This window comes from Loxodonta africana, chromosome 1 (genome assembly GCF_030014295.1).
Source record: "Loxodonta africana isolate mLoxAfr1 chromosome 1, mLoxAfr1.hap2, whole genome shotgun sequence".
NCBI lineage: Eukaryota > Metazoa > Chordata > Mammalia > Proboscidea > Elephantidae > Loxodonta > Loxodonta africana.
Window position 1 is genome coordinate 71,737,702 of NC_087342.1, and position 12,885 is coordinate 71,750,586.

The 12,885-nt window shown below is 42.4% G+C and overlaps 3 non-coding genes across 3 annotated transcripts; 2 read left to right on the forward strand and 1 right to left on the reverse strand.

Annotated features, from left to right (window-relative positions):
- Positions 1-6,336: 6,336 nt before the first annotated feature.
- Positions 6,337-6,419, forward strand: TRNAL-CAG (transfer RNA leucine (anticodon CAG)). The gene has a single exon. It is a non-coding gene; the product is annotated as a tRNA-Leu (tRNA).
- Positions 6,420-10,007: 3,588 nt separating this feature from the next.
- Positions 10,008-10,090, forward strand: TRNAL-CAG (transfer RNA leucine (anticodon CAG)). The gene has a single exon. It is a non-coding gene; the product is annotated as a tRNA-Leu (tRNA).
- Positions 10,091-11,843: 1,753 nt separating this feature from the next.
- On the reverse strand, positions 11,844-11,917 carry TRNAT-AGU (transfer RNA threonine (anticodon AGU)). The gene has a single exon. It is a non-coding gene; the product is annotated as a tRNA-Thr (tRNA).
- Positions 11,918-12,885: the final 968 nt, after the last annotated feature.

Genomic DNA, 12,885 nt, shown 5'->3' on the forward strand with positions numbered 1-12,885 from the left:
ACCCCTGAGGAAGAACTTATCTGATGACCTAAGAACATGCCTTGAGGATCCCTCTCCTGCTGGCACCAGTACTAGAACTGTCCCGAGTGACTAGAGACAATGATTAGACTCAGTAGTTCTGGCTTTATTTCTGAATCTTCCAAAAGGCAAGAAATGTCTCACCTCCAGTGCTTCACCAAACCTACTGTCATGGATTGAATTGTATCCCTCTAAAATATGTGTCAACTTGGCTAGGCCACGATTCTCAGTGGTTTGGCAGTTATGTAATGATGTAGTCATTCTCCATCTTGTGATCTTATGTAACTATCTTCCATTTTATGTGTTATAAATCTGATGTGGTGGGGATTAGGGTGGGTTGTATCTTGAGTCACACCATTTAAGTACTTCCTTACTTAAGTTACTACCCTTCACTGCTTTACTGAAGTTACATCCTTGCTTGAGTCACACCTTTTACCTTACAAAAGATAAAAGGAGAGAGAAGCAAGCAGAGAGAGAGGGAGCTTGCTACCACTAAGAAAGAAGAGTCAGGAGTGGAGTGTGTCCTTTGGACCCATTCCTAGACCCAGGGAAAGATTGATGCCAAGACACATGGAGATCTCCAAGGAATACCAGACCCACAGGTGTTGAAACGAGACAAGGGCCTTTCCCAAGAGCCCTGAATTCAGACTTCTAGTCCCCTAAACCGTGAGAGAATAAATTTTTGTTTGTTAAAGCCTTTAACTTATGGTATTTCTTTTATAGCAGCACTAGCTAACTAAGACACCCACCATAAGATTTCAGAAGCACCTGAAATTTCATTGTACCCCCACTACAAATAACTAACTGAAGTATATACTAATAATAATAATAAAAAAAACCTGTTGCTGTTGAGGTGATTCCAGCTCATAGTGATGCTGTAAGACCCCACAGGGTTTCCAAGACTATAAGTCTTCATGGAAGCAGACTGCCACACCTTTCTCTCATTGAACGGCTAGTGGGTTCAAAGGGTTCAGACGACTCACCATTAGGATGGCAGCCAAGCTTTTAACCACCTTGCTACCAGGGCTTCTGTATATACTAACGACACCTCAAATTTAACAGGTCCAAAGCACAACTCTGGATTTCTTCTGGCAAACCCATTCCTAACTTGGTCATTCCCATTTCCATTAATAGCTTTAGCATTCACCCCATTTCTCAGGCCAAAAACATAGGAGTCAGCCTTAATTCCTCTTTTTATCTTACTACCCACCTCCATTAGTAATCTGTTAGTAAGTCCTGTCAGCTCTGCCTTCAAAATGTATCCTAAATGTGATCGCTTCTCTCCTCTTTTACCACTAGTTCCTTGGTCTAAGCTATCATCACTGCTCACCTGGATTTTCGAAATAGCATTTGCTTCAACTCTTGCCCCATACAGTCAGTTCTCCATACAAGGGCTAGAATATTGTTTTTAAAGACAAATCAGATTATATCACTGAAATCCTCCAATATCTTTCCAGTGCAGTCAGGATATAACTCAGGCTCCCTAATATGGAAGGCCCCACCTATACGACCTGGCCCTTGCTACCTCTGCAGTCTTACCTCTTTCCCTCTCTCCTTTATTCCTTTCTTTCAGACACAGAGGGCTTTCGTTGTTCCTTTATTCTTGTCTCAAGCCCTTTGTCCTTGCTGTTCCCTCTGCCAGCCTCCCCTCCCCAGGTATCTTGTTTGTCTTACCCCTCCTTTCATTTGGATTCTGCTCAAATACCTTCCCTAACCACCCTCTGTAAAAATAGCACCCTACTCCCAACCCCTCTCCACCATTCTCTGACCTCTTGCCTTGCTTTATTTTTCTTCAAATCACTCATCACCTCTTGAAATTACATGCTTATTTATTTTCCTTATTGTCTGTCTTGTCATAAAAGCAAGAGTCCATGAGAATAGGAATTTTGTTTTGCTTGCAAACAAATAAAAGTGCCTGGCACATATTAATTATTCTTTAAATGCCAACTGAGAGATTAAGCGATAAGTGTGCTCCAGCATGTTTGGATCTGGAGGTCATGGTAGGTGTGACTGACCTACCGCAGAGAGATGGCTGCTGAGTGTTTTCCAGATACATGTGGGTAAGGATGGTCCAAACCCCGCCTAGCAGTTGGGCCTTTACTATCTCAGCCTCTTTGAGAGTAGGTCAGATTGTCAGATTTAGCAAATAAAGTATGTCTACTTGGTGCATACTTATATTAAAAGATTATTTGTTATTTATCTGAGATTCTAACTTAACTAGACTTCCTGTATTTTATCTGGCAGTCTTACCTGAGAGGCCTGGGCCCTTTCACCCTCTGACAGAGGTAAATACCACAGATTCCCAGAAGACAGTTCACCCCGAGAAACTTGTATGAACACTAACTCCCTTTCCTCTTCTTCACCTAATTTTCAATTTCATGTTTTACAACTTAGTTTTCTAACTCTTTATTCTGTCCTTTCTCAGTATTCTTTAAGGCCACTGTGGTAAATTGTTATACAAATGACTCAAGTAAACCTCTTATCCTGGACCCAAGCCTTGTGTAATCTCTCTGGATGCTGACTCTGGTTTTGACCCTGTGACATGCTTTGCCCAGTGGTGAATGTGAGGCAATTAGAAGCTTGAAAACATAAGTGTCCATGGGGCTTGCTCTCTGGAAATTTTTGCCCACCAGATGGAGAAGCCAGGTCTAACCTCCTTGGAGATGAAAGGCCTTATGCAGAGAGGCCCAGCCAACCTAGCTGAATGAAGGGCATGAGTGGCTCAGGCAAGACCAGCAGAAGAACCACAGAATCAGGAGAAATGCTAGCTGTGGTTTTAAACTACTGGCTTTTGGGGTGGTTTGCTATGCAACAATAAATAATTGAAACAGTTACTTTAAATTTTTTTTGCTAATATGTCTTTCCCTTTTCTTATTTATTTTTGCTTTTTCTAAAAATATTGTTTTAAAATGCGGGGTTTTTTCCTTCTCTTTTTTAAGAGGCAATCCAATTGTTCATTGAGGAACTAAACTGGCAAATTGCCTTGAGGCCTAGGGGCTTGAGCTTACATTATCAGAAGCCTCCAGCTTCTGCCCATTTTGCTCCATATTTTTCAGGTTCATTGCCCCAGTAGAGAGTAAGCCTGATAAGGATGGAGCTTCTGTCTGTTTTTTTAACTGTTGGATTATCAGCACATAGAACACTGCCAGGCACATACCTGTTAGCCCACTGCCATCGAGTGGATTCCAACTCATAGTGACCTTATAGGACAGGGCAGACCAGAAGTGCCCCATAGGGTTTCCAAGGAGTGGCTGGTGGATTCGAACTGCAAACTTTTGGTTAGCAGCCATGACTCTTAACCACTGCGCCACAAAGTCCCCACTAGGCACATAGTAGGTACTCAATAAGTATTTGCTAAATGTTGGATGAAAGAATTGCCGCTCTTATCTCTTGTCAAAGTCATTACCCACCAGTACAGTACCCTCTGAGAAGAGCAGAGCTGATTGCAATGGAAAGGCCTGCCATCACTGCTAAGTGGATCTGGTTTGCTGCTGTTCCAAATGGTAGAGGGACTGTGTCCTTGTGTTCACCATGAAGATGGCAAGCATTTCAGTCTTATCACATCACTTTGAACAGAGGGAGGATAATGCCCTGAAATTCCTGCAAATTTGCTAAAGTCTGCTCTGAAATTTTAAGTTCAGGCATTATTCTCTTCTGGAACTTTAGCTAAAACCCACTACTCTTGAGTCGATTCCAATTCATAGTGACTCTACAGGACAGAGTAAAACCGCCCCATAGGGTTTCCAAGGCTATAATCTTTATAGAAAAAGATTGCCACATCTTTCTCCTGCTGAGCAGCTGGTAGGTTCGACCTGCCTACCTTTCTGTTAGCTAGCCAGTGTTCAACCAGGGCTCCTTTCTGGACGCTTAAGCTCCAGTATGTACTCCTATTCTTTGGGGTTTCCCAGAAAGAAGACCTTGCAACAACTAGAGAGCCGTAGTGTTGATTATTGTATATTTTGTTTATTGAACATTATGTTACTGTATATAATTGATATAACAGCCAATAATAGTAACTAGCATTTATTGGATGCCAAGTGTAGAACTAAAAACTTGACGTGTTATCCCATTTACCTAAAAATATTCTATGAGGTAATTACAATAATTATTATCATTTTAGAGATGAAGTACCTGAGGCTCAGGGAGAATAAGTAACTTGGTCAAGGGCACATAATAAGTGGCAGAGGTAATACATGGATCTTTCAGAAACCAAACTCATGCTTTTAACCACAATACTTCCTTATTCAGATATACGTATCCGTTCTCATATAGTTCAAACTCCTCATGATCTCTCCGCCTTTCTCTCTCATTACTGTTTGGTACATACGTTCATGGTAGATCAACTTTGTGAATGAAGAGGTGAAAGAAAGTTCTGCACCTCTTAGTCAATGCATCTTCCCATGAAATTGCCACTCCTTCTTGCTAGGGGAAGTTTTACTTTCTCTGGCCCTTAAAATACCTGGGTTCATTCTGTGGTTTTATCTCACGATGACAGTGAGTGTTGCTTGACTCCGAAAATCCAGAACAGTTGCCTGCAACCCTAAGATATGTCTGTCCTTACAAAATGTTCACAAGCTTCTCCCGACAACCAGTCCAATAATCAGATTTTAATATTCTCTGTAGACTGTTTTCCTTTCATCTCTCAGAAAAGGTGGACTCCACCATTTCAGGGACCAAGGAACACCGTCCTTCGGCTGTGGTCATCTCTGACAATCTTCAGTAATTCACTGTCAGACGCTTCCAGTGGGGGAGCGCATTCACTCAGCCTTACAAATATCCATTGTAAACTGTGCTTTTGACTGGTCTGCTCCATGTTTCAAAAATATTTTGGACCACAGTCTGTAGCACATAGGTCTGAACATGTTTTTGAATGTGGCTGCTTCCTCATCCATAAAAGAAAGATTCATACTTTCTCTAAAAAGCTAAACCCCCAAACAACTGTCTCAAACCTGGTTGCATGTCAGAATCACGTCAGGGTTAAAGATACAATTCCCAGGCACCATCCCCAGAAATTGACTTGGTCTGGGGTTGGGGAGATGTTGGTATGTTTTAAAATCTCCCCAGGGAAGAACTCTACCTAGAGGATTATAAAAGGCATTATTTATATGCTTTTATATCCCACCTTCTCCTAAAGTCAGAACAGTTTCTCTGTTAAGAATAATAGGATTATTGTATTTTAAACCGGTGGTTCTCGAAGTTGAGCTTGCATCAGAATCAAGCGGTGGGCCTGTTACACAGATTGCCCAAGTCTATACCCCAAAGTTTCTAATTCAGTAGTTCTGGGGTGGGGCTGAGAATTTCCTTTTCCAGCTGGTTCCCTGGGAATGGGGATGCTGATGCTGATGGTTCTGGGTCACACTTTGAAAACCACTGCTTAAACCAAGGAATTAGGCATTGTATTTCCTCAGTTGAATTCATGGTGAAACTCAAAGGTGTCTAAGAGCAGATCCTGACGTCCACAGAGGCAGAATGACTTCTCTAAGATCTCCTAGGCAGTTAGCTGGCTAGTTCTAGTTCTGTTTGAAATTAGAACTCAGGTTCCCTGAGTTCCAGTCAGTGATATTCTGATGACAGCATCCTGAAGGCTAACACCTGTTAACAAAAACTTGAATCTGATTTTTACGTATGTTTAGAAAAATGGCTGCAGTGAAGGTTTGCTATCGAGTGCCTCCTGCACCGAGTTTAGTAAATACAGAAATTACTCACCTTTTTTGCTTTAAAAAGAAAAAAAAAATTTAAGTGCACAAATCCTGAGTGTACAGCTCAACAAACTCAACTCAAGAAGGCCGCCCCCTTACGCCCCTCCAGTCACGGAGGTCCACCACCTGGCAGATTTTAAACCTGAGATAGAAAGGGAATGAGAGGCGGAGTTAGCAAGCACCTGAAGGTTGGGCCTCAAAGTAGCAAAAACGGAATAATCCTAAAACCTCCTGTGAGAAAGCGTAAATTTAAGCAAAATATATATATATATATATATATTAAGCAAGGCAATTCAACCTCGGTGAGGTTATTTTAACTAGGCTTTTCTGTCCAGGTTAGGGAGTAAACGTCCTCATTCTTCTCGTGTACCCAGCCCTGAAATGCTCCGCCCGCCAGGGGAGCGTGATGTCGAATCTGTCACTCTGCAGCCCAGGCAACGCCGGCCCTATTCTGCACTTCCCCCGAGGTCGGTGTCTGGGATTGTCAACGAAGTGGCGGTTTCGCTTTTAATCAACGAATTCGAAATTTTTGAGAAAAGAGGAAAAGAAAGAGGGAGACACAGAATAGCATTTTTCGTAGTGACAGAAGAAAGTGCTGAGCGGGGCTGTCACTCAGCAAGTCAGGATGGCCGAGCGGTCTAAGGCGCTGCGTTCAGGTCGCAGTCTCCCCTGGAGGCGTGGGTTCGAATCCCACTCCTGACAATGTGGCATTTTTGTGTCATTGCAGCGATCGAGGCATTCTGCCTTTTTGTATGTATTTGCCACAGGCTGATCTATTTTTCAAAAACTTTATCCCAGCTTTGGAATGAAAGCACTTTGTACCCGAAAGATGATTAAAGAATTATCTACTTATTTTAATCTCATCTCCTTTCTTTGTTTCTCTGTCTCTAGTGGATCTGTCTTGATCACCACACTCAAAGAGCTGAACGAACGTTACTCCTCCATCCATGGCCTATTATCTTCACTGATGTATGCAGGGCTCATCTTTTGTTTTATTTGTAGAATCCTTTTTAAATTCACTTTTCTTATTCTCATTTCTATCCCCCATTCCCATATGAAATCATTGGGAAGGGCATCCTTTTATTTCTATATATTTTTGTAGAACATGCATTACTGGTTTGGACGTGTGCCTTTTTAATTTACATAAATGGGACTGTCTAATATGTCTACTTTTACTTCATTTATTTGACACCACAGTTTTGAGATTTATTTGTGGTGTTGTGTGCACGTCTAATCCAATTGCTTTTAGTTGTTCCATAGAAGTTCTCAGTGTGTGCCCACACTCCCAGATTGGATCCAGAGTCTTGCCACCACAAATAACAGTTCTATCAGTGAATGGCCCATTATGAACCAGTGTAAAATTTGAGATACAACAGGAGTGGAATTGCTGGCCATGGTGTCTGCCAATCTAATTTTGCAGTTCAGCACAGGAGACCCATGGAGGATGACTTAGACATACAGAGAAAGTTATGTTTGTGACATCTCCAGAAAGAGCCCTAAGATTCAAGTTTCCTGATGTCCAGCCTTTTTTTTATCTTGAACATTAATAACTACAGTTATAATCTGTAATATACAATGTTTCTATTTTGGACTTATAATTTGGACATTGAATATTATTCTTACATAATTTATTGCAAAGCCCCAATTAATTAAAAAAAAAAAAAACCCTCAGGTGACCAAATTTCCCCACCACCACCATTCTTAAAAAAAAAAAAAATTCAATCTAATACCAGGTTACAAAAGCAGAAACTGTCATCAACAAGAGTAGAAATGAACAAGATTTCTCATGTCACTCAGGTGGCCACATGTTCATTTCGTTTCTTCCCGCTTAGAAAAAAAGAAAATTTTTCTTTCTTAGATATTCTGATTAAAACATGATTTTAGGTCCCTGCTTGGGTCCTGGCAGCATATGAAACAAACCAACAAAAAAACCCAAACCTGTTATCATCATGTCGATTCCGATTCATGTGACCTTATAGGAAAGGGTAGAACTGCCCCCACAGGGTTTCCAAGCAGCTGGTGGATTTCAACTACCAACCTTTTCGTTAGCAGCCAAACTCTTAACCACTGCACCAATAGGCAACATTTGAGAGTAGAGAAAACGGCTAATAGGTGTGACTCCCAGGGAGCTAGGAGGAGTACTTAGAGGTGCCTGGAGGACCAGCAGCTTGATCCCATGCAATTTATGTTGCTATGAGTCGGAATCTACGGCAATGGGTTTTTTGCTGTTGTTTTGGGTACTAACCTTTGGACTCTGCCACTTGTGAGCTGGATGACTGTCTTAGTCATCTAGTGCTGCTGTAACAGAAATACCACAGGTGGACGGCTTTAACAAAGAGAAATTTACTCTCTCACAGTCTAGTAGTCTACAAGTCCAAATTCAGGGCGTTAGCTCCAAGAGATTTTCTTTCTCTGACGGCTCTGAAGGCAGGTCCTTCTGGTCCATTTTTCCCTGAACTAGGTGCTTCACCGCGCGGTAAACCCAGGTCCAAAGAACACGCTCTACTCCCAGTGCTTCTTTCTTAGTGGTATGAGGTCCCCATGTCTCTCTGCTCGCTTCTCTCTTTTATATCTCAAAAGAGATTGGCCTAAGACACTATCCGATCTTGTAGATGTCATCAATATAACTGCCGCTAATGCATCTTATTGCATCATAGTGATAGGATTTACAACACACAAGGAAATTACATCATATGAAAAAATGGTAGACAGTCATACAATACTGGGAATCATGACCTAGCCAAGTTGACAGGTATTTGGAGGCGATACAATTCAATCCATGACAATGACCTTCCAGGTAAGTGACCTAGCTTTCCTATGTCTCAGTGCTCTCTTCTTTAAAATAGAGAAAATAGTCATATCTTACCTCATGAGTCCACCACCCACTGTCAGTTTGTCATACTCTGGTGGCTTGTGTGTCATTGTGATGCTGGAACCTATGCCACCGGTATTTCAAATACCATCCGGGTTACCCATGGTGGACAGGCTTCAGCAGACCTTCCAGACTAAGGCAAACTAGGAAGAAAGGCCTGGCAATCTACTACCAAAAATTACCAAATGAAATCCTTATGGATCACAACAGAACATTGTCTGACTCACTTGCTTGGGACACATTCATCAGGAAGGCTCAATTGCTAAAGGAGGGCATCATGTTTGGTGATGTAAAGGGCCAACAAAGATGAGAGAGAACTCCGTGAGATGGATTGGCACAATAGACATAAAGATGAACTCGAACATGTGGGCGATCATAAGAATAAGGAAGGAACCAGGCTACTTTTCATTCTGTTGTACATAAGGTCATCATGAGTTGAAGTCAACTCGATGGCAGTTATCTAGCTATCTACCTCAGAAGTATGCTGTGAGGATTGCATAACTAATATATATATAGTGCTTAGAGAGTGCTTGGAAAATAATAAGCAATTAATAAATGCTATTTTTTGCTATAATTGAGGATCTATCATTTGCCGGGCCCTGTGCTGGACCCTGGAGATAACAGCAGTGAGCAGGGCTGATATAGCCCCTGCCCCCGAGGGGTGAACAGGCTGGCAGCAAAAAACAGACATGAAGCCAGCAAATGAGTGCTGCAGTTTAGTATGTAATGGGAAACATAGTCCCTTCCATCTCCTCTTCCATGTATGAGAACCTCAGTAGCACAGCTAAATGCCCTACTTAATCCACAATTTCAAAGCCCAAATGCCATCCTCACTGTCTTGGTAATACATGGTCTTTTTTGAAAGAACGCATGAAACGCTTGATATTTATCAACTCTGGAAGTCAAGTCCATCTGTGGTCTGCATGATGTCTGATGAGAATGCCTAACGGGATTTGGCAGTTTAAATCTATCAGCTGCTCTTTGGAAACCCTATGAGGCAGTTCTCTGTTCCATAGGGTTGCTCTGAGTCAGAATTGACTCGATGGCAACAGATTTGTTTTTTGTTTGTTTTCTGCAGGCAAAGAGGACTTTGAAGACTTGCATACTTCCACTCCTTAAGTGTTCCCATTTACCTGAACCTAGTGTCCTTTTTTTTTTAGTGTCCTTTCTCACCTATAGGTCTTTACACACACTATTTCCTTTGCCTGGAACACCTCTTCCACTCCATCTCCATGGCTTACATTTTCTTGCCTGGGTAAATTCTACATCTCCTTCATGGCTCAGTCTGGGTATCACTTCTTCCATGAAGTCTTCCCCCTCTCCTTCCACCGCATTCAGATTGCGGCAAGTGTCCAAATGTGGGCCACCGCTTCCGGCCGTCCCAGTGATATTACATCTGACTGCATCGTATTATGGAAGTCAGGATGGCCGAGCGGTCTAAGGCGCTGCGTTCAGGTCGCAGTCTCCCCTGGAGGCGTGGGTTCGAATCCCACTCCTGACAGTACAGTTTTGGCTCTTTAGCGGAGCAGTGGTTAAGAGTTCGACTGCCATCCAACAGAATTGGGTAGTTTGAATCTACCATATCCTCTCTGGAAACACTGTGAGGCAGTTTTCTGTTCCGCAGGGTCGCGAGGAGTCAGAATTGACTCGGTGGCAACAGGTTTGTTGGTTGTTTGGTAGTGTAATTGCCACTGAATTATTTGCCTCACCTTCCCACCAGCCTCGTTAGGGTTCATGACTCTTGCCTGTGTGATTAGCATAGTTCGTGCCACATAATAGGTCCTTCCACAAACAGCCACTGAATGAATAAACAAACTTTTGATTGCACTGCATTTCAACTTTGCCACATAGATTGCTTCCATGACTGATATATGGAGAGTTAGGAAGAGTTGCTTTTGGTAGCGATGGTGAGACTCTTCACTGGGAATGTCCTATGGCTTCAGCATCATCCGCAGTGGTACAGACCATCGGAATCGACTCGATGGCAACGGGTTTGGCCACAAGAACCCTGTAAAGGTGTATTACTGGAGCCTGAGCAGGAGGGTGGAAGTTTAGGCAGGCTTAGTCACAGGATGAAAGAGTGATATAGTGTTGACCCAGCCTACTTCACCATTTGGGAGAAGTCTGTACTTTCAGCTTCAAAAAAAGGCTTTTCTGGGTGAAGGTAGAGGGTTCTGGTGAAAAAGAAGGGTCTGCCTTTCAAATGCTTATAAAGAAAACTGAGGAATTAATTTCCAGAGTGAGAAGGAAAACTCTCCCTAGAAGTAGAGCTGCTTTCTGAGCTACTCCCCAAAGTATCTGGACATTTTGTTCCCCGCAGATAGGACCCGAAATCATATTTCCACCTTGGCAATTTATATGAAATAATGTGCTCTGAGGACAAAAGCCAGGCTGACGGAACTTTCTGTGCCCGATGAGTGGGCGCTGCTGAGTCTTGGGATTTGAGTGGGCGGGCGGACAACAGTTACAGCAAACTTCATTTCCCTGACCTTTTGTTTCTATGTGAAGGGCCTCAAGTAAGAGTAAAACTCGTGGCTTCTTTTCCACTTCTTATTTTCTCTTTCTCTTGGAGAGATTGGGAGAAGGAACCTCTCAACCCTTCCTTGACTTCTAGTCCGCCTGGATGTGCTGTGGGCCTCAAAGTTTTTGCCTGTCGGAGGAGGCTACCCACTCCTTGAACACAATCAAATGGATGTTTCTCCCTGCCAGCTTCATCCTGAAGTCACAATGGCAAATATTTATTTTCTGTTTGATTTTCCTTTCCAAAAAACGCTAAGCAAAAGGCTATCTTTTTAAACAGCCGGATTGTTTTATATGATTAGATTTTACTCGGTGCTATGAATTGTCAGAGATGCTGCAGCCTCCTCAACAACACATTTCTCAGCCATTGTCCTTTCTAAAACACTGAGAGTGCATCCGTTTGGGATTTCCCCAGGAAAGAGAACACAGTGACCAGAGATTATGATGTTGCTTGTAGTTTATATTTGGTGGCTGTACCTCCTGCTTTCCCTGGTTTTGTTTGTGCGCTCTGAAAAAATATTTATATGAAATAAAAATACAAGAAATACAGAAATTCTTCTGAAAGAAAAAAAAATTATCTTTAACTCTCTTTTGTAGACATTGAGAGAGAACCAAACTCAGATCCACATAAAACTTCTCTGAAACCCCATAAGGTAAAGTTACCTTCAAGATTACATACACACATACCCCTATGACTACTCCGACTCCCTTTTTTGAGGGCGGAAAACCGCAAAAGGCCCCGCTGGGATTCGAACCCAGGATCTCCTGTTTACTAGACAGGCGCTTTAACCAGCTAAGCCACGGAGCCAACACGGCACCGCTGTTCTTTATTCACAAGGAAAAGGAATGCTCTCTGCTTGTGTTCTGTATTTATCTTTCCGTACCAGATCTACCAGAAGTCAAGAGCAGCCCAGATGTATCCTCAGAACCTCAAAAGGAACCCCCGTCTGGCCCCCAAAAGAACTGATAAACCGCGCAGCTGCGGGCAAACTGAGTCCCCTTCGCGTGATAGGCAAACGCGGGCGCGAGCCTGAATCCGTGGGGCACTCAAGAAGAATCTTCGTTGAGAGGCCAGCTGGAAGGGCATAAGCTCAGGAACGATCATCGTCATCCTCACGTTGGTAAAGCATGACCTGGGTCACTGAGGTAAGGAAGCTGAGGAAAAGGAAGAGACCACGTGTATACCCTAACACCCTTCCAGGTGACCCCAAGACCAAGAATCTATTCTTGCAAGAAGCAAGCTATATGTTCTTTATTTCGAGAGTTTTAATTAAAATTCCAAGTATTTCTCAGTAAATTTGAGTTCCACTGGCCTGCTACTTGCTTATAATGTTAACTAATGGAAATTCCAAAGTGGGCCTTAAAAATACAAGACTTCATAATTAAAAACCTAGTCTTGGAAGGAAATAAGGGAGAAGTCCCCTCTCCTCTGCAGCTTTAGAGGGAGAGCAGCTTTCTTCACAAAACGTGTCCAAAGGATCCAGTTTTATAAGGTGTCAAACTGAGAGCACTCACAAGAATTTGTATATTGTCATGGGGGCTTGTGTCTTTGTAACTGTTCCCAAGTTATTCTGTTCTCTGTTAAAATAAATTTGTCCTTGGAAGTATGATTTGAACAAAGGGGTTTAGTTTACAAATTGTTATGATGTTGTGAAAGTAACTTCCAAGGAAAACCCTGTAATTGTGATTGTCTTACTTGAAATCTGTTGTCCTGGTGTTAATGTGGCAATTGGTACTTCATGTTTCTAAGCTGTATCAATATTTGAAGGATTTCTC